Genomic DNA, 25,581 nt, shown 5'->3' with positions numbered 1-25,581 from the left:
AACCATGCTTTTTTTTTTTTAACATTTGTTTATCTGGCTGCTCTGGGTCTTAGTTGCGGCACTTAGGATCTTCGGTCTTCATTGCGGCACGCGGGATCTTTAACTGCAGCATGAGGGATCCCTCAGTAGTCGCTTGTGGGATCTGGTTCCCTAAGCAGGGATCAAACCCAGGCCCCCTGCCCTGGGAGCAGAGTCTTATGCACGGGACCACCAGGGAAGTCCCTGGAAACCATACTGTCATTTAGATCCCTTTACCCTCTGACTTTTTCAATGTCATTGTCGTAAGCGTTTCTTCTACATACATCACAGCAGACCCACACTGACTCCCCTTTGTCAGTTCCAGCTTAGACCCACATTTTGTCAGCTCGCCCTTCCGTGTGAATGAATGATAGCCCAACTCACCAAGGAATGTGCCCAAACCAGAGGAGTTCCCCATCAACTTTTACCCTTGCTTTCAACTGACTTGAAACCTGAAAGAGTGCCTTTCACTCACACAAATGGTTAATGGTCATGAGCCTCCTAGTGGCAGGAAAAACCCCTTGGTTCCCACTGGTATGACTGTGCATCTCGCTATTTCATTTTTACCTTTAGCCCCTTCAGATTCCCAGTACCCCTCAGTGGCATGAAATACAGCTGTGAACACCTCTGGATCATCCATCCGCCTAATCCTTTCTACATATTACTCACAATAAACTTCATAATTGCACTTTACAGAGTTGCCTACTTCATTTTTCTGTCTCAACGTTCCTTCTCGGTGTGGAGGATATAATTCAATATCTCTGCCTTCCAATACCACCACATCAGATGGCATTATAAATTTTGCTTCCACCACAAAATATGGTTTAAAATCGCAAGGTGAAGGATAGGTTCTATTTTTACCCTTTCCATTGTTCTTTCATTTCTAAAGACATCAGACTTCTTCTGTGATGAAGATTTTCTTTCTGATGAGAGACTGTTCTTTAGCCATTCATCTGTGGCAAGTCTGCTAGCAAGAAACTCTCTTAGATTCAATTCATATGAGAATGTCTTTATTTCCCCCTTCACTCCTGCAAGATAGCTTCACTGGATACAGTTCATTTTGTTCAGCGCTGGAAAAATGTTGTGCCACTTCCCTCCTGCTTCCATGGCTTCAGGCGAGAAATCTGCTGTGATCCAAGTTAGTATTTCTATGTAAGTATGCGTCATTTCTCTCTGCTGCTTTGAACCTTTTTTCTTTGTCTTTGTTTTTTAAATGTTTAAATATGAGGCATCTTCCTGTGGCTCTCTTTGAATTTATCCTGTTTAGGATTTACTTGACTCCTTATATCTATATTTTTATGTCTTTCACCAAATTTGGAACATGACCAAATATTATTTCCTTGAACATTTTTTTGATCCTACACTTTCTCCTCTACTTCTTTTAAGAAATATTTAATTTATTTATTTAGCTGTACCAGGCCTTAGTTGTGACATGAGGGATCTAGTTCCCTGACCTGGGATCAAACCCAGGCCCCCTGCACTGGGAGCACATAGCCTTAGACACTGGACCTCCAGGGAAGTTCCTTTCTTCTCTTCTGAAACTCTGATAACACCAAGGTGAAGTCCTTTGTTATTGTCCCACAGATCTGCAAGATTCTATTCAATTTTTTTTAATCCTTAAAAAAAAAAAAAAGGAATAGTTTTAGCTTCAAAGCCAAATCAAGATGAAGGTACAGAGATTTCCCATATACTCCATGCCCCTACAGGTGCACAACCTCCCCTATTATCAACATTCCCCACGAACTGGTACGTTTGTTACAACTGGTGAGTCTATGCTGACACATCATAATCACCCGATTACACAGTCACTTTTTTGTTTCATGCATTCTATGAGTTTGGACAAGTGTATAATGACATGTGTCCAAATTATAGCATTGTTTTCACTGCTCAAAAGAATCTTTTGTGCTCTGGGTATTCATCCCCCATCCCCCAACTCCTCATGACCACTGGTACTTTTACTGTCTCCATAGTTTTGCCTTTTCCAGAATGTCACGAGTTAGAATCATACAGTATAGTCTTTTCAGACTAGCCTCTTTAACTTAGTATTATGCACTTAAGTTCCTTCTATATCTTTTCCTGGCTTGATAGCTCATTTCTTTTTAACAGTGCATAATATTCCATTGTATGGGTGTACCATATGTATTTATCCATTCTCTACACAAGGACATCTTGGTTGTTTTCAAGTTTTGGCAATTATGAGTAAATCGTCTAAGAAAATCTTTGTATAGGTCTTTGTGTGGACATACATTTCAGTTCCTTTAGGTAAATACCTAGGAGTGTGATTGCTGGATTGTATAGTAAGAACATGTTTAGTTTTATAAGAAACCGCCATGCTGTCTTCCAAAGTGGCTGTACCATCTTACATCCCCACCAGCAATGAATGAAAGTTCCTGTGGCTTCACATCCAGCATTTGATGTTGTCCGGGTTCTGGATTTTTGAACATTCTACTAAGTGTGTAATGGCATCTAACTATTGCTTTAATATGCTTTATATGTGGACATATGTTGTAGAGCATCTTTTCATATGCTTATTTGCCATCTTTATATCTTCTTTGGTGAGGTGTCTATTAAAATCTTTGGCCTATTTTTTAATCAGATTGTGTTTGGTTGGTGTTTTGTTCGTTTGTTTTGGGGTTTGGGTTTTGTTTTTTTTGGTGGCACACCTTTTGGACTCTTAGTTCCCTGACCAGGGATTGAATCCTGGCCCTCTGCAGTGGAAGCACAGGAGTACTAACCACTAGTCCACCAGGGAATTCCCAGTCAGGTTGTTTTCTTATTGTTGAGTTTTAAATGTTCTTTGTATATATTGGATAAGAGTCATTTGTCAGATATATTTTTTGCGTATATTTTCAGTCTTTATTCTCTCTGTAGTGCAGATTGAATTTTATTGACACACCTTCAATTCACTAATTCTATTCTTTGTCGTCTCCACTGAGTCCCTCAAGCAAGGTTTTTAATTTTAGTTACTGTATTTCTCAGTTCTATACATGCTATTTGGTTGTTTTTATCATTTGTTTCCTTGATGAGATTTTCTACTTTTTATGAGATTTGCATTTTGTTTATTTGCATTTATTCCCGGCTGTGCTGGCTCTTTGTTGCTGCACAGGCTTTTCTCCAGTTGCGGTGCACGGCTTCTCGTTGTGGGGGCTTCTTGTTGTGGGGGCTTCTCTTGTGGAGCACAGGTTCCGTGGCGCGCAGGCTCAGTAGTCGTGGTCCCCAGGCTCTGGAGCACAGGGTCAGTAACAGTGGTGCACAGGCTTGATTGCTCCAAGGTATGTGGGATCTTCCTGGACCAGGGACCAAACCAGTGTCCCTCACTGGCAGGCAGATTCCTTACTACCGGACCAACAGGGAAACACGAGATTTTCAATTTTTAAATTTGTCCTCTGGGACTTTCCTGGTGGCTCAGTGGTGAGGAATCTGCCTGCCAATGCAGGAGACGTGGGTTTGATCCTGATCCGGGAAGATTCCACATGCCCTCTCCCCTAGCACCACAACTAGAGAAAAGCCCATGTAGCAAGAAAGACCCAGCAGAGCCTAAATAAATAAATTTAAAAAAAATATTGTCTTCAGAGAATTTGTTATTATTATCGAAGCCTGTTTATGACGACTGCTTCAAAATCCTTATCAAATAGTTCCAACATCTACTCCATCTTGATATTAGCATCTGCTGATCTTTTCTTATTCAAATTGTGATTTTCCTTGTTCTTGGTATAACCTATGATTTTTTATTGCATACTGGACATTTTGCTTATTTTGTTAAGAGATTCTTAAGCATATTCAAATCTTGTATTTTAGAAATCACCCTTTTTTGGTGTAGGTTCTGGACTATTTCTGTGGTCTTCAGTTCCGATGACAGCTTAATTTTTCTGAGTCCTTGTAATGTTATTGTTATCTGCTTCATTCATCTCGTGATGCTGGGGCTTCTGCTCAATTCCTTTTGGTGCCATAGGTAGGGGAAGACATGGTATTCTGGGTCACCTGCTGTCATCGAGGACCTCGTGGCAGAGGTCAGGGTGGGCAGAAGCTGCTGAGCCCCATAGGTATTCGTATGCCACCGGGTGGAGAGCAGGGAAACATGATTTTGCTGCTGCTGAAGATCCCCTGGAGAAGGGAAAGGCAACCCACTCCAGTGTTCTTGCCCAGAGAATTCCATGGACGGAGGGGCCTGGCGGGCTATGGTCTATGGGGTCTCAACGAGCCGGACACGACTGCGCGGGTCACACGTTAGGGTTAGGGTTAGGGTTACACATACATGCTGCTGTCAGCGTGATGGTCGGGCCCACCCAAGAGTGGCCTGGCTGTCGGATGAGAGCTGTGGCCGCCTCCTGCTTTGCTGCTGCTACTGCTGCCGGCAGATCAGGCTCTGCACAGACCCCTGTGGACTGAGTTTACCTCGCTTTTTCAAATCTCAAATGTATCTGTTAGCAATTTAAACTCACCCTGGGAATTCCCTACAAGTCGAGGGGTGAGGACTTTCACTTTCACTGCCGAAGCCTCGGGTTCAATCCCTGGCTGGGGAACGATGATCCCATGAAGTGTTCATCGCTCAGTCTTTGTGGCCCTGTGGACTGCACCCACCAGGCTCCTCTGTCCATGGACTCCTCCAGGCAAGAAAACTGGAGTAGCTCACCATTGCCTACTCCAGGGGGTCCACCCAACCCAGGGATCGAACCCATGTCTCCTGTACTGCAGGCTGATTCTTTACCATCTGAGCCACTAAGGAAGCCCAAGATCCCATAAGCTGCATGGTAATGACAAAAAAAATTAGTAATAATAATAATAGTGAACTCGGGACTTCCCTTGTGGTCCAGTGGCTAAGACTCCGAGCTCCCAATGCAGGGACCTGGATTCCATCCCTGGCCAGGGAACTAGATCCCACATGCCACAATTAAGAGTTTGCATGCTGCACCTAAAGATTCACGTGCCTCAACGAAGAGCGAAGGTCCCATGTGCTGCAACTAAAACCCAGCATAGCCGAAATCAATACATAAATTTTTAAAATAAATCTTTAAAAAATAATAATAAACACTTCCCAAAAACCAACAGCCATAATGAAATCACAAGTTTGGATGTCCAGTCTTAAATTTTTCCTCTAAAGCACATGAAATGATAGGGGAAAAGTGTTTATTCTTGTTGCACCTGAAATTATTTCGTGGACATGGGAGGCCACTTTGGCACATCACCCTTACAGCACCCTGACTCACTGAGGCCTGGTGCGCCCTGCCGGAGGGCGGTGAGTAGACTTAATCTCCCAAATGGCCGGAGGCTGTTTGGTGCTCAGAATACTCCAGAGTGGGTCCTAGATGTTGTCGCTTCACTCGATGACAGGCCAAAACCACAATCAGATTGAAATTCTGAAAGCAACCTTGGTACATGTCAGTGCCGTGTTTGGAAGCCGTCTGTCTCTCATCGAGCACACACAAATGCTCCCATGTTTGTGCATGTACCCACTTACACACTGATCAACCTGCATGATCACTTTTTTGTTTTCTGACTCTACAGCTACACACTTACTCCCTGACCTAGTTACTCAACTACACACTTATACTCTTACCAGCTTGTGTGTTTACCTCCTGCTGCATGCTTACCTTCTTGCACTCGAATCTTTTACATGCTTACCCTCTCAGGTACTAGCACAGTTACATACTTATCTGCTCATCTGCTCACTCTCCCTTTTACCTGTGTAGCCACATACACAATTACACACTCTGACCCAATTACACGTTATGACCCACTTACATATGTCCAGACCCAGACCCAATGGAGCCCCAGCTGCAAAGACACCCCGTTAACAAGGAAAGAGAGTTGGATTGCAGGGAAGCAAGGCTCTCAGTCACGTTCCCGGCAGCCAGGCCCGCTCTCATGGCTGGCTCCTGCCTCCTACCAGCCAGTCCTTGCAAGAGCCCCTGTCTACATGTCTGACAGCTGCCAACATATTTCCTCTGGTCTGAACATTTGTGTGTGTGTCGAGTTGGAAGGAAAGCAAGCCACACTCAGGGCACTTGCACACTCCCAGCCTTGCACATAGTACCCTGTGTATACGCTCCTCCTCGGCTCTTTTGTTCCTGGCCTGGGGGCTTAACACAGGGCGGTCTGGGGTGAGTTAGGGCTGATTGTCAAATCAGTGGACGCTGGCTTCACAGGTGGCCTGTAAGGGATCTGCTCCAGGGAAGAGCCCTGGACTAGGAGCCCACAGGCCTGAATTCAGCGTCCAGACGGGCCTCTTCTGAGCTGTGTGGCCCTGTGCTCAGCCGCTCAGTCATGTCCCACTCTTTGCAACCCCATGGACAATATAACCCACCAGGCTCCCATGTCCGTGGGATTCATCAGGCAAGAATACTGGAGTGGGTTGCCATTTCTTTCTTCAGGGGATCTTCCCAACCCAGGGACTGAACCTGAGTCTCTTGCAACTCCAGAATTGGCAGGCAGATTCTTTACCACTAGTACCACCTGGGAAGACCCATGAGGCCCTGGGAGATACACACTTACCCTAAGTTTCTTTCTTCCGTATACATATAAGTTTTAAAAATGTGGACCATTTGTTAAAGTCTTTATCGAATTTGTTGCAGTGTTGCTTCTGTTTTATGTTTTGGGTTTTCTGGCCATGAGGCATGTAGGATCTTAGCTCCTTTACCAGGGATTGAACCTGCAACCCCTGCATTGAAAGACCAAGTCTTAACCACTGGACCACTGGGGAAGTCCCCTCCTCTCTACATTTCTGTTTCCTTGTACAAGAGAAGTGAGTAACCGAGGGTGTTAGAAAGGCAGAAACTGGGTACTTCTCCCTTTGTCTTCTATCCCTGATCCTGGTACAGGACAGACCAGTGAATGTTTTCCACTTGGAGGAAGACGTCATTCATACTCCACTGAGCCCTAGATGAGTGGCACAAAAGCCACGGAGCTCCGTTATCAAAGTGGGGTTCCCCCCCGACCTGAATCAGAGTCGTTACAGCACTGGTTCAATACAGATTCCTGGGCCCTGGCACCTCTAGGGAGAGGATCCAGGAGTTAGCAGTTTATTTAACAACTTGTGTCGAAAGAATCACTTGCATAAGGTGCACTAAACAACTTCCACCATCCTTTATCTACACACAGCAGGTTCTTACTCATCCTTCAAGTGAGCGCTGATGTCACCTCCACCATGAAGCCTTCCTAGACTCACGCCAGATAAAATTAATTGCCTCATCCTCTGTGGGCTCACAAATAAACTATCTTATTCACCTTTGTGTCCCCCAGCACCAGCCCAGGAGCACATAGAGGATGCTTATATTTTAAATAAAATCAAACCTCCCTCCCCTGGCCTAAGAGGCCCTCAATGATCTGATCCTCCCAGTTTCTACCTGCCTTCCACACCCAGCTCAGCTCACCTCTCCCTCCTCTGCCCCTTATCCTCAATGTTCCTGCTGTATTTGCCTTTGTTCTGTTCTTTAAACAAGCCAAGTTCCATCCATCCTCTTATCCTTTGCTTTCACTCTTCCTTTGACCAAAACATTCTTCCTTCAGATCTTTGCGTGACTGGCTCCTTCCTGCTGAACATTCAGATCAAATATCACCTTCTCAGAGACATCTTCTCAGCCCACCCAACCGAACCTGAAGAAGTACTTCAATAACACCTATCTTCTCATTTTAGTTTCATCATACATTGATCATTCTATGATAATTTCTTTTTTTTTTTTTTCCGGCCATGCCACGTGAATGGTGGGATTTTTAGTTCCCCGACGAGGGACTGAACCTTGTGCTCTTGCAGTGGAAGCTCAGTCTTAATCACTGGACTGCCAGGGAATTCCCATTAACTTCTTTTGCCCAAACAATATGTTTGTTGCCTTTCTCTTCCCCAGGGAACACAAGCTCATGAGATAAGAGGTCTTCATCAGTTAAGCTCAATACTTCATAATCAGGGCTGATTTTTATCCCCCAGGGATATTTGGCTTCGGCTGAAGACATCTTGGGCTGTCACAGCTGGGCAGGTGCTCCCAGCGCCTTGTGAGCTGGTGTCAGGAAAGCTGCTGAATGTTCGACAATGCACAGGGCAAAACAAAGAACAATGCGGCCCCAAAAGACAGCAGAGAAACCCTTTCTACCTCATCTCTGAAGCCCCAGTGCTTGGACCAGCACCTGGCAAATCTTATGCTGCTCAAACATTTTCGCAGAGTGAATAAAATGTTTAAATTAAATGTTAGATTTAATTTTAAAGCCTAAAATGTCCCTAGAGAACAATTAAATCACGAGTTTTCACACTCAGCTTCTGGAAGCCTCAGGCTGTGGGGCAGAGTTTCGGGAATTCTATACACTCTAAAGAATTTTCAGCTCAACCCTGAAGACATAAATTTCCTGACTATGGTCTGTTTTATATATTGGGGTCCCAATTGTCTGACAAGCTCTCCCACTTAAAAAAAAAGGGCGGGGTGGGGAAACCACTATTCCAGACCAGCCTCTTCATTTCACCGAGCTGCAAGCCAGGACTCAGAGAAGCTGGGGGCTGCTCGATGTTATTCCACAGAGAGCCAAGCTTGAGTCTCCTGATGGCCAGCTGGCCTTGGTCACAGACTGGCCACAGCTCTGTCATGTGCCAAAGATAGGATTTAGGAGCACAGATGATGTGATGTAACAAATAGGAACACTGGAGTCATACTGGGTGGGCTTTCATCTTGGCTCTCCCTGCAGTCAGCTGTGTGACCTTGGAAAAGCCACTTAGCCTCTCTGAACTTTAGTTTTCCCTGAGGGTCTGTGAAAATGGAGATATTAATAGTATGTACTTTTTAGGGTTGTAATGCAAATTAAAAGAGTTAAAATGTGAAAAATGTTTAGAACAGGGTCTGGCACATAGTAACTGCTGTGTACGGTTGGTGACCAACTCATCTCGGTTTACCTGGGATGTTTGTTCTTGGTGTCAGCCACTGAAAGTCCTGTGTTCCAAGAAACCCCTCCGTCTGAGCAAAGCGGAATAGTTATTTATTCCAGTTGTATGTGGATGTGTGATTTTTTTAAATTGTCTGCATTAATGTTTGTGAGTGCTAAGTCTCTTCAGCTATGTCTGACTCTTTGTGACCCCATGGACTACAGCCCACCATGCTCCTCTGTCCATGGGATTCTCCAGGTAAGAATACTGGAGTGGGTTGCCATGCCCTCCTCCAGGGCGTCTTCTCAACCCAGGGATTGAACCTGCATCTCTTATGTCTCCTGCACTGGCAGGCAAGTTCTTTACCACTAGCATTAATGTTTTAACTGTCTATATTAATGTTCACTTTGACTTTTCATTGCTAAATACTTTTTCTACTTAGTATGTTACATATACCAAGCATGAGGGAAGGGTTACTGACAAATTAATTACACAGATGGGAGAGCAGGGGACATCTTTAGCCTACTTTTTCTTTTTTGGTCTTAGAGTGTTCCACATGCTGGATGAGATAATACATTTTATCTTTTTTGGGGGGAGGGGGGATTGATTCATAGGAGTGATATTTCTGTGTCGTATTTTTTTTGCATTTTAACATTATTCCCATTTCCCCCTAGTTTTATTGAGATATGATGACATTCAGTGCTATATAATTTTAAGGTGCATAATGATTCAACTTTACTTTCTTTTTTAAAAAATATAATAGCCTCTCTTTCAGATGGTCTTTTTAAATATATCCATATACATATTTATTTATTTTTCTTTTTTGGCTGTGCCGGGTCTTAGTTGCAGCCTGAAGGATTTTCCATCTTTGTTGCTGCATGTGGGATTTTTTAGTCGAGGCACTGGGGTCTAGATCCCTGACCAGGGATCAAACCCAGGACCTCCTGCATTTGGAGCATGGAGTCTTAGCCCCTGGACCACCAGGAAGTCCTCCTACTTTCAAATAATGAAGTAAATGGTCATTTTTCTATCAGTTCTTGAAAGGAGGCCCACAGCACCTCTACTTGGAAAATGCTTTTACAGCCGTTGGTTTGTTACTTGAGCTCCTCAAACAAGAGAACTCTGTTTCTTTTTTCAAAAAGTCTATATCCCAGCAGTTCAGCCCTTCAGACTAAATTTTCTCCAGCCACACAGAATTTTAGAACTGAAAAGGTTAGGAAATATTTCGTACAACTGTGCCATTTCCCAGATGGGAAACCTGAGTCCAGGGAAGCCCACTCCCTCACACGAATCACGTGGTAGTAAAGGAGGGCCCCAGGGCTCTGACCCAAGGGTCCGACTCCTGAGTCTCAGAGGTTCTCAAGCTGGATTCCACACCCAAAGGCAAGTTGAGAGAGATGTGGGTGTCTAGGGAGTCACAGTCACCCCACTCCTCCTATCTTAGCAGCTCCATGTCTACACTGAACTTCAGCTTAAGCGGCCTCTGCAAAAGGGTTCATGCTGAAAACATATTTTTTGAGAACCACTCAATTATATCACAAGATTGACATATTTTCTTCCCTGGAAAATTTGCTCCCATGGAGAAAACTTAACTATTTGTTTGACATTTTTTCCCCCTGTCTAATGGGTTTTCTGTGGTTGGAAAAACAGATGCAAGGGCCCTTTAAAAGCCAGCAGTTAGAATGAAAGGCTCATTCACTCACAGGAACGGGCTGGGTGAGTCAGGACACTGGGAACAACCGACCAAGATGTGTAATCTCATGCCCATCACTTAGAAAATGTCACTTAGGAAAATGCAGTCATTTGGGGCCACTTCGTAGAAGCTTAGAAGCAGAGCTTCATAGGGCCCCGATGTGGACGGGCGCCAGGAAGCAAGATGGAGGGTGGGGAAATGGCTGTGAAATCATCTAGGTTAGCACCCAGGATCAGGTGTTGGACACAGGCAGGGGGAACTGCTGGCAATTTTGGCTCAGATGGTAAAGCGTCTGCCTACAATGCAGGAGACCCAGGTTCAATCCCTGGGTTGGGAAAATCTCCTGGAGAAGGAAATGGCAACCCACTCCAGTATTCTTGCCTGGAAAATCCCATGGACAGAGGAGCCTGATAGGCTACAGTCCATGGGGTCACAAAGAGTCGGACATGACTGAGCGACTTCACTTTCACTTTCACCCGCCCCCAACATGATTTTAAGTAGAAACAGACAAGCCTGGCTTCGGAGCCAAGAAACCACCCTGGGTTGACCCCCAAGTGGGAGAAAGACAAGAAGAAATGGCAAAGTAAAATGTGTGCAGCCTTTGTCCACGACAGCTCTGGGCTCTCCCTCAAGGGAGTCAAGGCTCAGAGGAAGGGCAGGGAGACATGAGCTGATTGCCCAGAGCAGAGAAGTGAAAGCTCAGACTTCACACTCAACAGACCTGGGTTTGAATCCCAGCTCAGCCACTCACCAGTTGGGCCACCTCAGGGGAGTTGCTTCACCTCTCTGAGCATATTTTCTCACTGGTAAAACGTAACGGTACCTACCTTACGAGGCCAGTGAAGGATTAGAAAAGAGGAGGGCTCTGCTCCTTACAAGGCTCCTGTGCCAGTGCCAAGGAAACAGTTGAGGCTGCTGTTTATTAGGCACCTACTAAGTGCCCATCTCAGGGTACCGGAGTTCCAACTCCTAGCCACATAGCCTGTGGGGCCTCTGCCTACTGAGGATTCTCCTCAACACTGCAGAAGTTCAGAGGAGGGCTGTCTCCATCATAACTTGGAGCCAAAAGAGTTTGGTGTCAGAGAACATCCTGGGAGACTCAGAGTTCATCAGCCTTTGCCATGAATGATTGTGTTTGGCCAGCCCTCCCGACATAGTAAGGGGTCACGAAATATCTGTTGAATGAGTGACTCAGTGATGGAAGGAATTAATGAAAGATCAAATGTTGATGAATGTCTCCTTCTGGATGGAGGGAGATTTAAAAAAAAAAAAAAATTCAAGAGTTCATAACATAATGTGGAATGAAATAAGCCAGATACAAGAGAATGTTCTGTGTGATGACATTTGTATAAAGTTCTAGACCAGGCAAGATAAATCTCTGGTGACAGGAGTTGGAATAATGGTTCCATGAGTCCTGGAGGAAACAAAGCTGTTCCCTGTCTATCCTGTATCTGTTCCTCTCTCCCTAAACACTAGTGTAGCTACTTGACAGAGTTCTGGTCAATGAGACATAAGTGGAACTGTCTGGGGACAGTGGGGGAAAACTTCAAGGACTGGTTCATATTCTTTGCCCTTTTGCCCCCTCTTCCTCCATGTTCCTTTTTGAATACAGATGTGACGACTGGATTCCTGGCTGCTCTGTTGGATTGTGAGGGTTAGAGCCATATACTAAGGTTGGAAGAGCTGGTAACTAGATCCCTAACTACTCCACGGAGCTGTCACACCAGTTCTGGATTTCTCGCCTGCTTATCTCTAGAGGTGACAGAAACAATTCTTGGGTAAGCCGCTGTTATTTGGGGATTTTCTGTCACCTGAAGTTTTAACCTATTCTCCCTGCCCAACAGCCCTATGAGGTTGGTATTGTTATTGTCGTACAGATGAGGACATCAAGTTACAGATGACATCCTTGCCCAAGGTCATATGGCTGGAATAAGGAGGGCCTAGATGTAAATACAGGCTGTGAGGGTTGTTGAGGGCATTCCTTCTCTGGAGGCTACTGGGCACACGTCACTGTCCTCCAATGCCCAGTTCCCGAGGCAGATTAGCCCAGGATCACAGGATCAAGACAGTCATAATCACAGGTCCCAAAATTGAGCCCCACCCACATGACATCACTGACATCTCCCCACTGACTATGGGAGATGGAATCATATCCCCATTTCACAGCTAAGAGAACTGAGGCTGGAGGCACTGAATTTAGGCTGGACACACTCAGCATCACAGAGCTAGGAAACAGCAGACCTGGGGTTTAAACCAAGAGTCCTTACTAGCAAAATCCACCACATTCTTAGCCCCGCAACCACACGGCTGTCTTAGAAGCCATGCAGCCCAGTTCTTTATCAGTTTCTTTCTTTTTTTTTTTTTTGGCTGCACTGGGTCTTCCTTGCGGCGTGTGGGCTTTCTCTAATTGTAATGCTAAGGCTTCTCGTTGTGGTGAGCGAGCTTTTCTTGTGGAGCACGAGCTCTAGAGAATGTGGGCTCAGTCGCTGTAGCTCGCTGGCTTATCTGATGAAGCACACAGGCTTAGTTGTCTCACAGTATGTGGGGTCTTAGTTCCCCAACCAGGGACTCAACCCATGTCCCCTGCACTGGAAAATGGATTCTTCACCACTGAGCCACCAGGGAAGTACCTGCCCCACCCCACCCCCATCAGATTTTGAAAATTTCCTTATAGCCCCTGCCACATGGCTGGCCAGTCTCTGCATACCCTCAGCAACTGAGAGCTCTCTACCTACCTGCCCTGCAAAGGAGAAGTTTAGGGGGAAGGGTTCTAGTCCCTATATAAGCCTCTGCCTCCTCCTTCCTGGCCTCGGCCATCCTGGGACTGCCCTGTCCTGGGACTTTTCGCCAGAAGCAGCCTTTTTTCTCCTTGTCCAGTCCCTCAAGAGGCGGAGCATACTTCAGGCTTCCCTGGTGGCTCAAATGGTAAAGTGTCTTCCTGCAATGCGGGAGACCTGGGTTCAATCCCTGGGTTGGGAAGATCTGGAGAAGGAAATGGCAACCCACTCCAGTACTCTTGCCTGGAAAATCCCACGGATGGAGGAGCCTGGTAGGCTACAGTCCATGGGGTTGCAAAGAGTCGGACATGACTGAGCGACTTCATTTCAGTCCCTCAAGCTCAGTGGGTTGGGTGGGGAGGGTGATATCTTTACAGTAGATTCTCTCTCTCTTTCATCATTTCCTGTTCTTTTGAAAAGAAGGCAAGACTATCACGGGGAGGGTGGGGAGCGATTTGTAAAAATGTAAACTGTACATACTCTCTGACTCAGCTCTCTCTCCTTGCACACGTGCCCAAAGATGGGTGCAAGAAGCAGCTCAGAGCAGCAAGGTCTGTGAGCTTGGAAACATCCTAAGTATCCACAGATAGGGGACTGGTGATAACATCAGAATGTGTCCCGCCAATGGAGGACACCACAGCGCTTTAAAAGACTGGGAATATCGTGTCCACCCAAGAGACATGAGAACAAACGCCCACACAAAGACTTGGGTGTAAACATTTATAGCAATGTTATTCCCAATAGCCCCAAATTGGAAACATTCCAACTGTCCATCGGCAGGTAAATAAGCAAAATGTCTATACAATGTCTTTACAAAGCAAAATATCTATACAATGGAAGAGTAGCCAATAAAAAAAAGACGATATACTCTCCAGTATGGATGAACCTCCAGTTATGCTAAGAAAAAAAAGTCAGATGCAAAAGACAATGTATTGTAGGGACTCCCCTGGCAGTCCAGCGGTAGGACTCTGTGCTTCCAACGCAGGGTCTCAGGTTTGATCCCTAGTGGGAGAACTAAAGATCCCACGTGCGGCCAAAAAAAAAAAAAGAAGAAAAAAATCAAGCAGGAAAAAGAAAGAAAAGAAAGCAACGCAAGGGAGAGAGGCCAGAGGCTGCATGCACTCCATCCTCCAACACTTCCTTTTACAGTTATCAGGCCCAGGGATTTAGGAATTGGCATCTGTAAGCAGTAAGTTGGAAGTGTCTATACTCAGGGTTTATGGAGTGGTCTAGTCCAGTTCCTTTGCTCTGTTGGTGGAGAAACTGAGGCCCAGGGAGGGTCTGGGTCCCTTTCAATGCCAGAGCTCACTGGGCCCGGGCCCCGGGCTGAAGTCCAGGCTTCGGAGGGAGCTCCCAGCTCTGCCCCCGCGCTGCACTCTGCGTACAAATTGCTTCATGGCTCCGGGAAAGAGGAGTTTATAAATTTGGCCACATTTTGGAACAACAGAACCATAAATGGACATGCCCGCGGGAAGCTGGGAGATACCTGACCTTTGAGGCTGGGAGCCGGGAGCGGGCGGACCCAGCCATGGCCCAGATTCTTGCATTCAGGGGAAAATAAAATTGGAGAAAGGAGCTCGTCCGGAAGAGGCTGCCGATACAAAGTGGAGGACCTGGTTCAAAATGCCCCTTTTGCCAAAAAAAAAAAAAAAAAAGTCCCTTTTGCCCCTGTCTGGCTGGGTGACCTTAGGCAAATGACTTTACCTCTCTGAGCCTTACTAGTCACCACACCCCGTGAATGATGAGAACACCACGAAAATGTGAAAATTTGAGGGACCAGGCCCTAACTCTGACTTACAGAGAATCAGACTCTTCCAGGATGGGGCCACTATATTTTCGAGAAGTATCCTGAGGTTGTCTGCATTGATAGAGAACTGCAGTTCAGGAGCCGATGACATCTAGGCTCTTAAAACAGACTTCCCAAAGTGATTATTTTTAGAGGTATTCCCTGGTGGTACAGTGGTTAGGACTCCATGCTCTCACGGCTGAGGGTTCTGATTCAATCCCTGGTCAGGGAACTAAGATCTCAAAAGCCATGCACCAAGGAAAAAAACAGATTATTTTTTATTAGATTCTGTTGCCTATGGATGAAAAGTCAGACTACTTAGCAAGGCCTCCACAGCCACAGAAGAGCTTTGTCTCTCACCTCAGCCACGCACATCCCTCTCTTTATTGTTTAAACAAGGTGGAATGTCCTCCCATGCTGCCCTAGATAAAAACCAGGTCCCAGCCTTTCCTGGGCGTCCAAAGTGGGAATAAATTAAATCCCACACTCCACAGTTCTCTTCCTTTTCCAAACACATTTACTATCAGCTCCCAAACCTCTGCACTTCCTTCCAGTGAGACACCCTCCTCCACCCCACCTGGCTTTCCTTCTAATGGAAAGCCCACCTCACATGCCCTGTTCCGTGAAGTTTTCTGCACCCCTCAACTGAATCACTGTTCACTCAGGGCTCTCCCCTCCGAGTGGACAAATGCATTTGTTGTTCTTGTTTAGCCACTCAGTCATGTCCGACTCTTTGCAACCCCATGGATTGTATTCCTCAGGCTCCTCTGTCCGTAGGATTTCCCAGGCAAGAATACTGGAACAGGTATTTCCCTCTCCAGGGTATCTTCCCAACCTGGAGATGGAACGCATGTCTCCTGCTTGGCAGGCAGATTCTTTTACCACTCAGCCACCAGGGAAGCTCCTGAACAAATGAAAGAATGAGCGGAATTCCTGATCGATTTGCCTCCAAGCCCTGGAACACAATTTATATTCAATAATGTTAGTTGAAATACAGTAAAATCTGGCTTCTCTCAGCCAACTCTGATGTGAATGCAACAACCACTGAAAAGCATTCAGTTGATTAGCACACATTAATTGAGTGCCTACTATGTGCCTGGCACGTGTAAACGAGCCAGAGCATTCTGAATGGGGTTCACTGTGATGGGTGTTATGAGAGAGCACCGTTAAGAGATGCCGTTTCATAGACAGTGGCAGGAAGCCCCTTGGAGGAGGTGGCATTACAGGTGATAAGTGGAGCGTCAGGGCCAGGCTGCAGAGTCCAAGAGGGGTTGACCTGATTTGCATTTGAGAACTCTCTGGATTCTAGGTGGTAAGTGGAGATGGGGTGGAGACAGTGGCCAGAGCCAAGTGATGAGATTAACAGCAATGTGGAGAGGCAGGACCCAGCCACATGAAGACAGATGCCACCAGGGGCCTTCTGCTTGGGTGGGACAGGTCACCTTCCGAAGCTTAGATTCTCTGATTACGTCTTGTTTATGTTTTAAAAGCACACACCCATACACACACCAATAAAGAAAACAAAACCCCTCAGCACCTCTGAAGTTGGCTAAAGCCCATAGGAGGGTCTGTTAGTTCTCTTAAAAATGTTTCTTTTTTTTCCCTCACTGAATCTTCAGGGCTGTGTTTTCCAGCAGCTGGCGCACACCCAAAGGGACAAGCCAGCTGGGACAAACAGGCTTCCGTCCCCCTGTCATTGTCCTCTGGATCACAGCTCGTGGCTGCTAAGAGGGTCATTTCCTGCAGCCTCAGCAGGGCCAGGCCTTCCCACGGATGCAGCCCGGTCAGCTGCATTTCCCGAGAGGACACTGCTCTGGGGGAGAGGGTGCGGCAGGCAAAAGACAGCCCCCGAGGTCAAGCAAGTAGCGCTGGCCCAACAGTTCATTATTAAGTCCGTCCTTACTCAAGGTTTAGCCAAACAATGTGGTGCGGTTCCCAGGCTAACCCACAAGAAGAGCCTAAATTGTTGATATTGGAGTCATCTCTCTAGATACGATAAGAGAGACCAAGCTCACCAGAGGGCCTGGGCCAGCTGATTTCAAGACTCACCAAATTCAGGCCCTGTGACCCACAAACAATCTTCTGAGGTGACAGGAAAGCCCTTCCCCCACCGCAGACCAAGCAGGGGGCGCTGACTCTGGGACAGGGGACTCCAGACACGGGGCTCTGTGAACCCCAGGACCATCCAAACCACACATACACCTAGATTCTGAGTTTCTAGGTTCGACTCCTCTTGGATAATCTGGTTTCCTTGTTTAAAAAAATATTTTTAATTATTTTATTTGGCCACACTGGGTCTTAGTTGCCACATCCGAGATCTTCAGTCTTCATTGAAAATGCAGCGTGTGGTATCTTTAGTTGTGATATGAGAACTCTTACTTGTGGTTTGTGGGATCTAGTTCCCTGAGGAGGGATGGAATCCCAGCACTCTGCATTGGGAGCACAGAGTCTCAGCCACTGGACCACCAGGGAAGTGTCTGACAATCTGGTTTCTTAAACTGGTGCTCTACCCCCAGGGAGAGTGAGGAGGCTGCCAAGGAGGTGTCTGGGCCATGCCCATTGTTCCCCCAAACCCGTGAATCTTGTATAAGGATCATGATAGAAGCCACTCTTTCATCTTAAGCCACCTCCCTCTTAAGCCACTCTCCCTTGCTCATTACCTCTAGTCACACAGGCTCGCTTTGGCTTCCTGCTTCCTGCTTCAAGGCCTTCGGCCATGCAGTGTCCTCCGCCTGGATCACCAAAGTGCCCAAGGCACCTAAACTCTCTCCTTCTTAGAGCTAACTAGCGATAGTCATTTGTGCAGTGATTTGTGTGATGCCGTCTTCCTCCCAGGACCACGGAAGACAGCACACCACCCACGTCACGTGGCCTCCCAGGTCGCCTTGAGAGGGAAGGTGAAACAGAAGAGTACCTAGAAGGTTTCAGTGGCCTAAGTCTGTAAGAAATGCGTGTCCCTTCTGCTCACATTTCATTGGCTGGAATTAGTCACATGACCCCTCCTAACCGCAAGGGAGGCTGGGAGATGTGGTCTCACTGAGTAGAGAAGAGGAAGACGCGGATGTTGTGTGGCAGGGGGCATGAGAAGAAAGTAGTGACGGGGGCCTGGGCAGGCGAAAACCCCCACTATTGCACTGTACACACCCTCCGCGCCCTCACACAGTGAGGGGGAGGCAGGTCTCCTGGGCCTGTGTCTGTCTTTTCCTGTGAGTGTAAAACCAATTACTGTTCAGACCCCGGAGCAGACACCACCCACATCCCCCTGACAGTCACAGGATTCAACAAAGGCTGCTTTTGGGGAAGGGCATTGTTCTGGACCCAGGAGCGTTTTGGAGGTCTGCACGCAGGCAAGCCGGAAGTGCCCTGAGAGTTGGCTCCTACCCCTCTCACTCACCCCACCCTCCACCCCCACGCCTCAGACCTCAGGCAGCAAAGGATGGGTATCCCCGCTCCCTCGCCCCTGCGCTGGGCTAAGTGAGGCTCCTCTACACTGTCTCTCAGAGTTCCTGACCTCTGGTTTCCCATCACAGCAACTGCCTGGATAATGTTCCCTTTACTGGCTACCTTCCCTTCCTTCCCCTACAAGGATGCCCTGGAATTACCTCCAAGATGGGTTACTTGCTCTTAAATGCTTGTCTTAGAGTCCATTTCTGGGAGAACGCACACCAAAGCTGCTCTCCAGGGCAGGGACAGTGACCCATGCTCTTCTCCCTACCCTGTCCAGCCTTGCGCTTCATGGTGCAGGTCATCCTTTTTTTATTACTTTTAGAAACACACAAAACACATCAGCGGGTTGCTCCACTTGGCCAGGGCTGCTGCAGATTCACCAAGGAGAAGGCTTCACACACTTGCAAATAAGCCTCAGAGGATTTATCTGTTCATCCTGTTTCGTTCCCACACACAGGAAATCCTGGAGAGGCAGAGCTTCCTGACCCCAGGGGAGCTCGCAGCACTGGGTCAAGGCTCTGCTCCTCTTGTGAGGAAATGTTTGAGTGGTTTGAAGGAATCAGCGTTGCCTTCCTCACTGCCCGGAGAAAGGGAAAATACACAGTCCTGGGTTCTAGTCCTCACTCTGCCCCTAGTTTACTGAGCTGTGCCTTTTCTTCCCCCTGGCCTTAGATTCTATGTGGTCTAGAGGCAGAATAACCGTGCTTCAGCATAGCTTAGAACTGCTGCATCTCCTCAGAACTCAGGCCTGGCACATTATTTCATTTCTAAAAACTTTTACAGGGTTCAGAAAGTCAAAACAGACAAGTATTTTGGAAACCAGTATTAGCAACAAATAAGAAAAGTTAGAGTGATTTGCCCTGTAGATGGAATTTTCCATGGGAAATAATTTTAAATATATGCTTCCTTAATAAATTGACACTCCACTAGAAAATGTTCTCTTTTCTTTTTTCCAGGCTTGCTGCAATCTCTACATTGCAGCTCAAGTTTGAATCATGTTGCTTTCCAGCTTGAAACTCATCTTTGCATACATGGTGACTTTTGCAGCGCTTTGTATGTAGTAGATGATTGATTATGGAATTGAATTTGATTTCCAAGCTATAGCCTGGGAACATGCCCTGGAAAAGTTTGTTAGGGGGATTTCCCTGGTGGCCAGATGGTTAAGAGTCTATCCTTCCCCACAGGGGGCACGGGTTTGATCTCTGGTCAGGGAACTAAGAAAAGATCCCATATGTATGTGGTGCAGCCGCAAAATAAGGGGGGAGGGGGGACTTGTCATTACGTATGAAAAGTAGAAGTAAAAAGGCCATGAGTGAAGGTGCAGGAAGCTTACCTAAGAGTGAGGTGCTTGGTGTAGACACTGGGATGCTGGTTTTGGTGCTCAGACATCCTTTTCGGTCCATTTCAGATTCTAGATAATGAAGTCATTGAATGAAGTTACTCCCATGAAGTGAGATGCTATTGGGCATGCACACTCTATCAGAGATGCATTAAGCTGCAAGTTGTAGGACACAGTGGCTCAAACTAGAAAAGTATTTATTGTTCATGTTCAGTCACTAAGTCACATCCGACTCTTTGGGACTCCATGGACTGTAGCCTGCCAGGCTCTTCTACCCAGTTCGTTCCAGGCAAGAATACTGGAGTGGGTTGCCATTTCCTACTCTAATATTTATTGTTTTCTTGTCTACAAATCTGGATGCAGGAGACCACAGAGTTGTTCCAGCAGCTTAATGATATCATAAAAGACATGGATTCTTCCTACTTTTTCACTCCTTCATCGTTATATTTGAGAACCTCATGGTCCCAGGATGGCTATCACTTCTGTAACCATCAGCCTCGTAACCATTCCCCTGAGTTCTTCTCTTCCTTCTGATTCTTTTATCAGGGAAGCTTCCTAGAAGCGTCTCAGCACGTTTTCTCTTACGTCTCATTAGCCAGAACTAGGTCACATGACCATCTGCATTAGTAATCCACTGCTGTAAAACAAATTACCCAAAACCTAGCTGCTGCAGTAAACATCCACCATCTCTAGAAGTTTCTGTGAGTCAAGTATCCAGGAATGGCTTAGTGGGGTGGTTCTAGATAAGGATCTCTCAGGAGTGATCTGTGCCTGACTCAGTTTTTAAAGGTAACTGGGTGCCAACATGGGGAAGCCAATGCCATTGAAAGAAAAGTTGAGTGTTACTTACAGTGCCCCTAGAAACAGAAGGTACAGTGTGCTGTGAAGGGCCTCGGAGGAAAGCACCAGTGTCAGTCAGGAGGCAGAAAGGGAAGAGAAGCTCAAGGGCACAGCCTGTATTGGGGTTTCTGTGCGAAGGGCAAAGCAGGGCAGAGTGAACAGCTCAGGACTGGCTAGCTTGAATAATTCCAGTGGGCTTTGGGGGCGTAGCAACTGCCCCTTGTTGTCCAATGCCTGGCCCTCCCTGGGTTGACTTACAGCAGAGGAAATATTGGTTTGGTATGTGACAGTTAGATAAGGAGGTAGTTGGGGGTATGGACTCAAAGTTGGTTGGTTTGTGCATGAAAAGTAGGCTCACAGACAAGCTGTTTACTGTGTCTAGGAATGAGCTGGACTTGGGAGGGGCAGTCTCTTCCCAGACTCCAAAGTTCCCAAAGATATTAAAACATCATAAAACATAAAAATTAAAACTATGATTAATACAAGTATCTCCCTGGCTCATGATGCAGTCAAAATATCGGCCCACACTGTAATCACTTGAAGGCTTGACTGGGGCTGGAGCCACTCACCCGTGAGCCTGGCATGTTGATGCTGGCTGTTGGCGGGAGGACTTAGTTCTTCCCACATGGGCCTCTCCACAGGGCTGTTGAGTGTTCTCACAACATGGCAGCTAACTCCCCCCAGAGTGAGTCATCAAAAAGAGCAGGGCAACAATGGTTTTTGTGACCTAGCCTTGGAAGTCACACTTTGAAATGAGTCAGGAAGTCCAGCCTATATTCAAGGAGAGGGAGTGAGCGTCTTCTTTTTGAAAAGGAAGGTGTCAAGAAACTTGCAGTCACCAGATCATCCTTGACTGCAGGGGAATTTGGGAAAGCAAAGGAGACCAGAGTTGTCAGGACTAGCTTATACACATATGATTCATCGCCTGGGACACAATGCCGCTCCAGACAAAATCAGGGCTCAGTTAATGAGGAAGGAGAAGGAAGGCTGATGGGAAGATGATTGAGAGTGTCAGCCACAGTCATGATGATAAGGATGGAAGAAAATAGGGCTGCCAGATAACTCTCTGTCTCAGTATGCATGAGACAGGGAATTCCCTTGAATAGGACTCCCTGCTGTCACTGCCGAGGGTTGCAAGTTCAATCCCTAGTTGGGGAACTAAGTTTCCACAAGTCATGCAGTATGGCAAAAAAAAAAAAAAAATCACATGAGACGTATTTGTATGAAAACACTATTTTTTGGTATGTCTGAAAGTCAGACTTAACTGAGTGTTTTCTATTTTCATTTGCTAAAATTCTAGCACCCCCTCTGTGGGAAGTAAGTCTTCAATAGTCATGAAAGGAGGCCAATGAGAGTATTTCTTGGGCAAAAGGAGACTGGGATTGTCTAGGGAGAGGAACAGACTTTTCAAAGCCTGGATGAGGTTTTATTGGGGAGGCAGGTGGGGGAGGTTGAGGTCTCCTGTGTCCCAATCACTTTTCTCTGTTCCCAGCACCACCACCACCATCACCTCCACTCTAATCTCAAACACACCCAGGAAGTTTCTAGCCAGAAACACCTGTCTTCTCAACACCCTGAAAAGCCAACTCACAAAACCAAAGTTGGGGGTTGAGGGCAGTGCTGCAAAATGCATGTAAAGGGTGTAGGAACATGGAAACTTGCTGTGTGACATCAGGGAAGGCCCTGCCCTCTCTGGGCCTCCCTTTCCTTGGCTGTATAATGAAGGGTTGGTCTGAATGGTCTCCAAGGGCCCTTTCACTTGGCCTACGTGTCTCCCTCCCAAAAGGAAAAACTAGAGGGAACAAAAAGACATGGGTGGTTTCTCTGGTCCCATCTCCAAGCCAAATTCAGACAAAAATGTCCGGAGTGACATAGATTTAATATAAACAGTGATGCATTAATACTTACAAATACCCCAAAAGGAGTCCCAGATGGGCTATTTTTATCCCTTAAAACACACACACACACTCCAACCCCCATCACCCCCACCCATGAGAGTTCCTCCAGTTGGTTTTTATAGGAAGACAAGAGTTCCAGTTACGAGTGCTAATTAAACAGCTCTGACTGTGGGCAGGAGGAGGCTGGCAAAAACCTCCTCTCTGGGCATGATGTCACCGCAACTGTGCATTTCTCATGACCCAAGAATGTGAGTGTGTTTGCACTGCACGTTGAAGCTGGTGATGCAAGCGCGGCCTGGTAAACAGGCCCCAGACAGGCAGGCCCTGCAAGGAGACGTGGTGCAGAGGCCTGGCCGAGGCCCAGGTGGGGCTTAACTCCTTCGTGGCAGAACTGGCTGCTGGGCTGTGGAGGCTGAGCCAAGGAACCTTCTCTCCTCCATCCTTGCTGCTCTCCCGGCAGGGTCCCTGGTGGTGGCAAGCTCTAGATTTAGAGTCACTGAGACCTGCATTCTCAGCCACCATTTGCTTGCTCCAAGAACTTGGGTGTGTGATTCCTCTGCCCTGTGTCTCAGTTTTCTCATCTGTATAATGGGGAGAGGAATCAGGTCCTTAACACGTACCTTCCACACCATAGTCCAGAACACCTAGACAACCAAGAGCTTTTCTGTAGACTCCAAGAAAACTCATTTGGAGGCAAAATCTGACCCAAATGGACTGAAGCTGCGTAGAACTTTTATTTGTCAATGCTCACACTTCTCACTACAGCAAGATCTGTATGTTTGATTGGAATGAGAGGGCCCAGACCCCACCCAATCACCATTTAAGATCCCCCAAAATTCTGAATTCTGAAACCCATCCAGACCCAAGAGTATTGATCTAGCATTGTGGGCCTGGGCCACCAGGCTCTGGTTCTTTAAGAGACTTACCAAGAGATTGCCTTCTGCTGGAAAGTCAGTCCTGAAGAACAGGGCTTAGCTCTCACCCGACTGTGCCCCCGAGCAGCCAGCTCAGTGCCTGGCACACAGCAAGCACCCAACTGATATTTGTTGAATCAGTAGCTGAAGTTATTCAGACCCCATAAATGCCATGGTGGTGACGATGGGGAAACTGAGGCCAGAGCCTCTGAGTTGGCCTGCCCTGGATCCTTTCCCACAGAGGGAGTTATGGCTTTCCCCAAAAATGGTAGCTGCTCTTATTTCTTGGCTGGCCAGCTCACAAACAGCTTGATGACCCCCCTCCAACATTCCAGGGCAGCCTCCTCCCTGGCTGGCTGGTTTGTGGGCATCAATGAGTTTTCTTTGGCCAAAGTTTCAGCTGATTTTTTTTTCAAATGGGGGGTCTATGTGGAAAGCTGGGGGTGGGGAAGGGATGATCATGGGGTGTCTGGGGAAGACGGGATCTGGGGGGCAACCTGAGACTGTGGACGAGACCCCCAGACCTGAGTTCTGAGGACTGTGAATGTATTATTTTTAGCCCTAGGGCTGGAGAATTATCCAGACCCGTGTGGAGCTGCCAGAATGGAAAAGGCCTCTGCAATGTGGTCTGACCCACCCTCAACTGCTGTGGGGCCCCAAGTAACTCTCTTTCCCTTTCTGGGCCTTAGCGTGAAGGCGATGAAGAATCCACCACAGTGGATCCAAGCTGATGTTGTAGACACAGACTTGAGTCCACGCTCAAGCTCTTCCCCTCACTGGGCAGGAAGTTAGGGTGAGTCCTTTTCCCTCTCTGAGCCTCAGTTACCCCGTCTGTAAAATTAGTTCATTAGTTCATTTCATCCTCCCAACCTCTTTCAGGTGGCTGCTAGCACTGCCCCCATATTTCAGAGGAGGAAACTGAGGTTCAGAGAGGTGAAGTGACTCCCACAAGGCTGCAGAGCTGGTTGGGTAGCAGAGCTGGGATCTGTCAGACTCAAGTATTTCATATCACGGCCTCAGGAAAGATCCAACAGACAATTCCACACTCCATTCCCTGAAGCACTGAATTATAGGGATGTTGTTCTGATGAACGAGTCTGGTACACAGCAATGATAAAGGAATGTTAGGGACTATTACCCTTGGCCTGGATGAGCCTCCTGATCTGATATTCCATGTTAGGCACTTGGAACAATAATCACCTCATTGTCTGAGCACCCACTATGTTCCAGGCTACGTGCTTCGCGAGCATTCGTTCATTTCAGCCTCCCAGCCTCTCTCAGATGGGTACGAGCACGTGTGCATGCTAAGTCGCACTGCCCCCGTGTTTCAGAGGAGGAGACTGAGGCGCAGAGAGGTGAAGTGACCCCCACAAGGCCGCACAGCTGGTGGGTAGCAGAGCTGGGATCTCTGTCAGGCTCTTCAGTACCTCAGACCATGGCTTGGGGAAAGATCTAGCAGACAATTCCATACTCCATTCCTTGAAGCAAAAGATTTCAGGCGCAGCCGGGCCGCCCCTTGATGTGCTGGGGCTGTAGTTCCCCCAGCGGAACTATGAGGAAGGGCCTCCCTGCCCTGCCGCCCCTGCAGGGCTGAGGTGAAACGGTGATCTTGAAAAGGACTTTGTAGGCTCTGAGAAGGGACGTGCATGCTGTGTGTGCCTACTCAGTCATGTCCAACTCTTTGTGACCCCATGGACTACAGCCCGCCAGACTCCTCTGTCCATGGGATTCTCCAGGCAAGAATACTGGAGTGGGTTGCCATGCCCTCCTCCAGGGGAACTTCCCAACCCAGGGATTGAACCTGCATCTCTTATGTCTCCTGCATTGGCAGGTGGATTCTTTACCACTAGCACCACTTGGAATGCTGAGATGGGATAGGCATTCTCAACGTCTGTCAGGCGTAGGCAAGGGAAAAACATTAATCCTCCCCCTGCCAACCTGGCAAGCGTCAGACCACCTCTGGTCACAGAGGGGCTGAGTGGGGAAGGCAAGGGAAGAACAGCTGCCTCTGGACTGGAAAGGCACTGG

At 47.2% G+C, this 25,581-nt stretch overlaps 1 long non-coding RNA gene across 2 annotated transcripts; it reads right to left on the bottom strand.

The window, feature by feature from the left end:
• Window positions 1-673: 673 nt before the first annotated feature.
• On the bottom strand, window positions 674-23,831 carry LOC122420778. Of its 2 annotated transcripts, none has more exons than XR_006263378.1 (3): window positions 23,567-23,831; window positions 19,897-19,974; window positions 674-1,634 (listed from the first exon to the last, which is right to left on the bottom strand). It is a non-coding gene; the product is annotated as an uncharacterized LOC122420778 (long non-coding RNA). The 2 variants fall into 2 exon arrangements; XR_006263376.1 differs by lacking the exon at window positions 674-1,634 and adding an exon at window positions 15,939-16,071.
• Between the last annotated feature and the right edge of the window lie 1,750 nt (window positions 23,832-25,581).

This window comes from Cervus canadensis, chromosome 1 (genome assembly GCF_019320065.1).
Source record: "Cervus canadensis isolate Bull #8, Minnesota chromosome 1, ASM1932006v1, whole genome shotgun sequence".
Classification (NCBI taxonomy): Eukaryota; Metazoa; Chordata; class Mammalia; order Artiodactyla; family Cervidae; genus Cervus; species Cervus canadensis.
The sequence above is the reverse complement of the archived record's forward strand: the minus strand, read 5'-3'. Positions and strand labels throughout refer to the sequence as shown.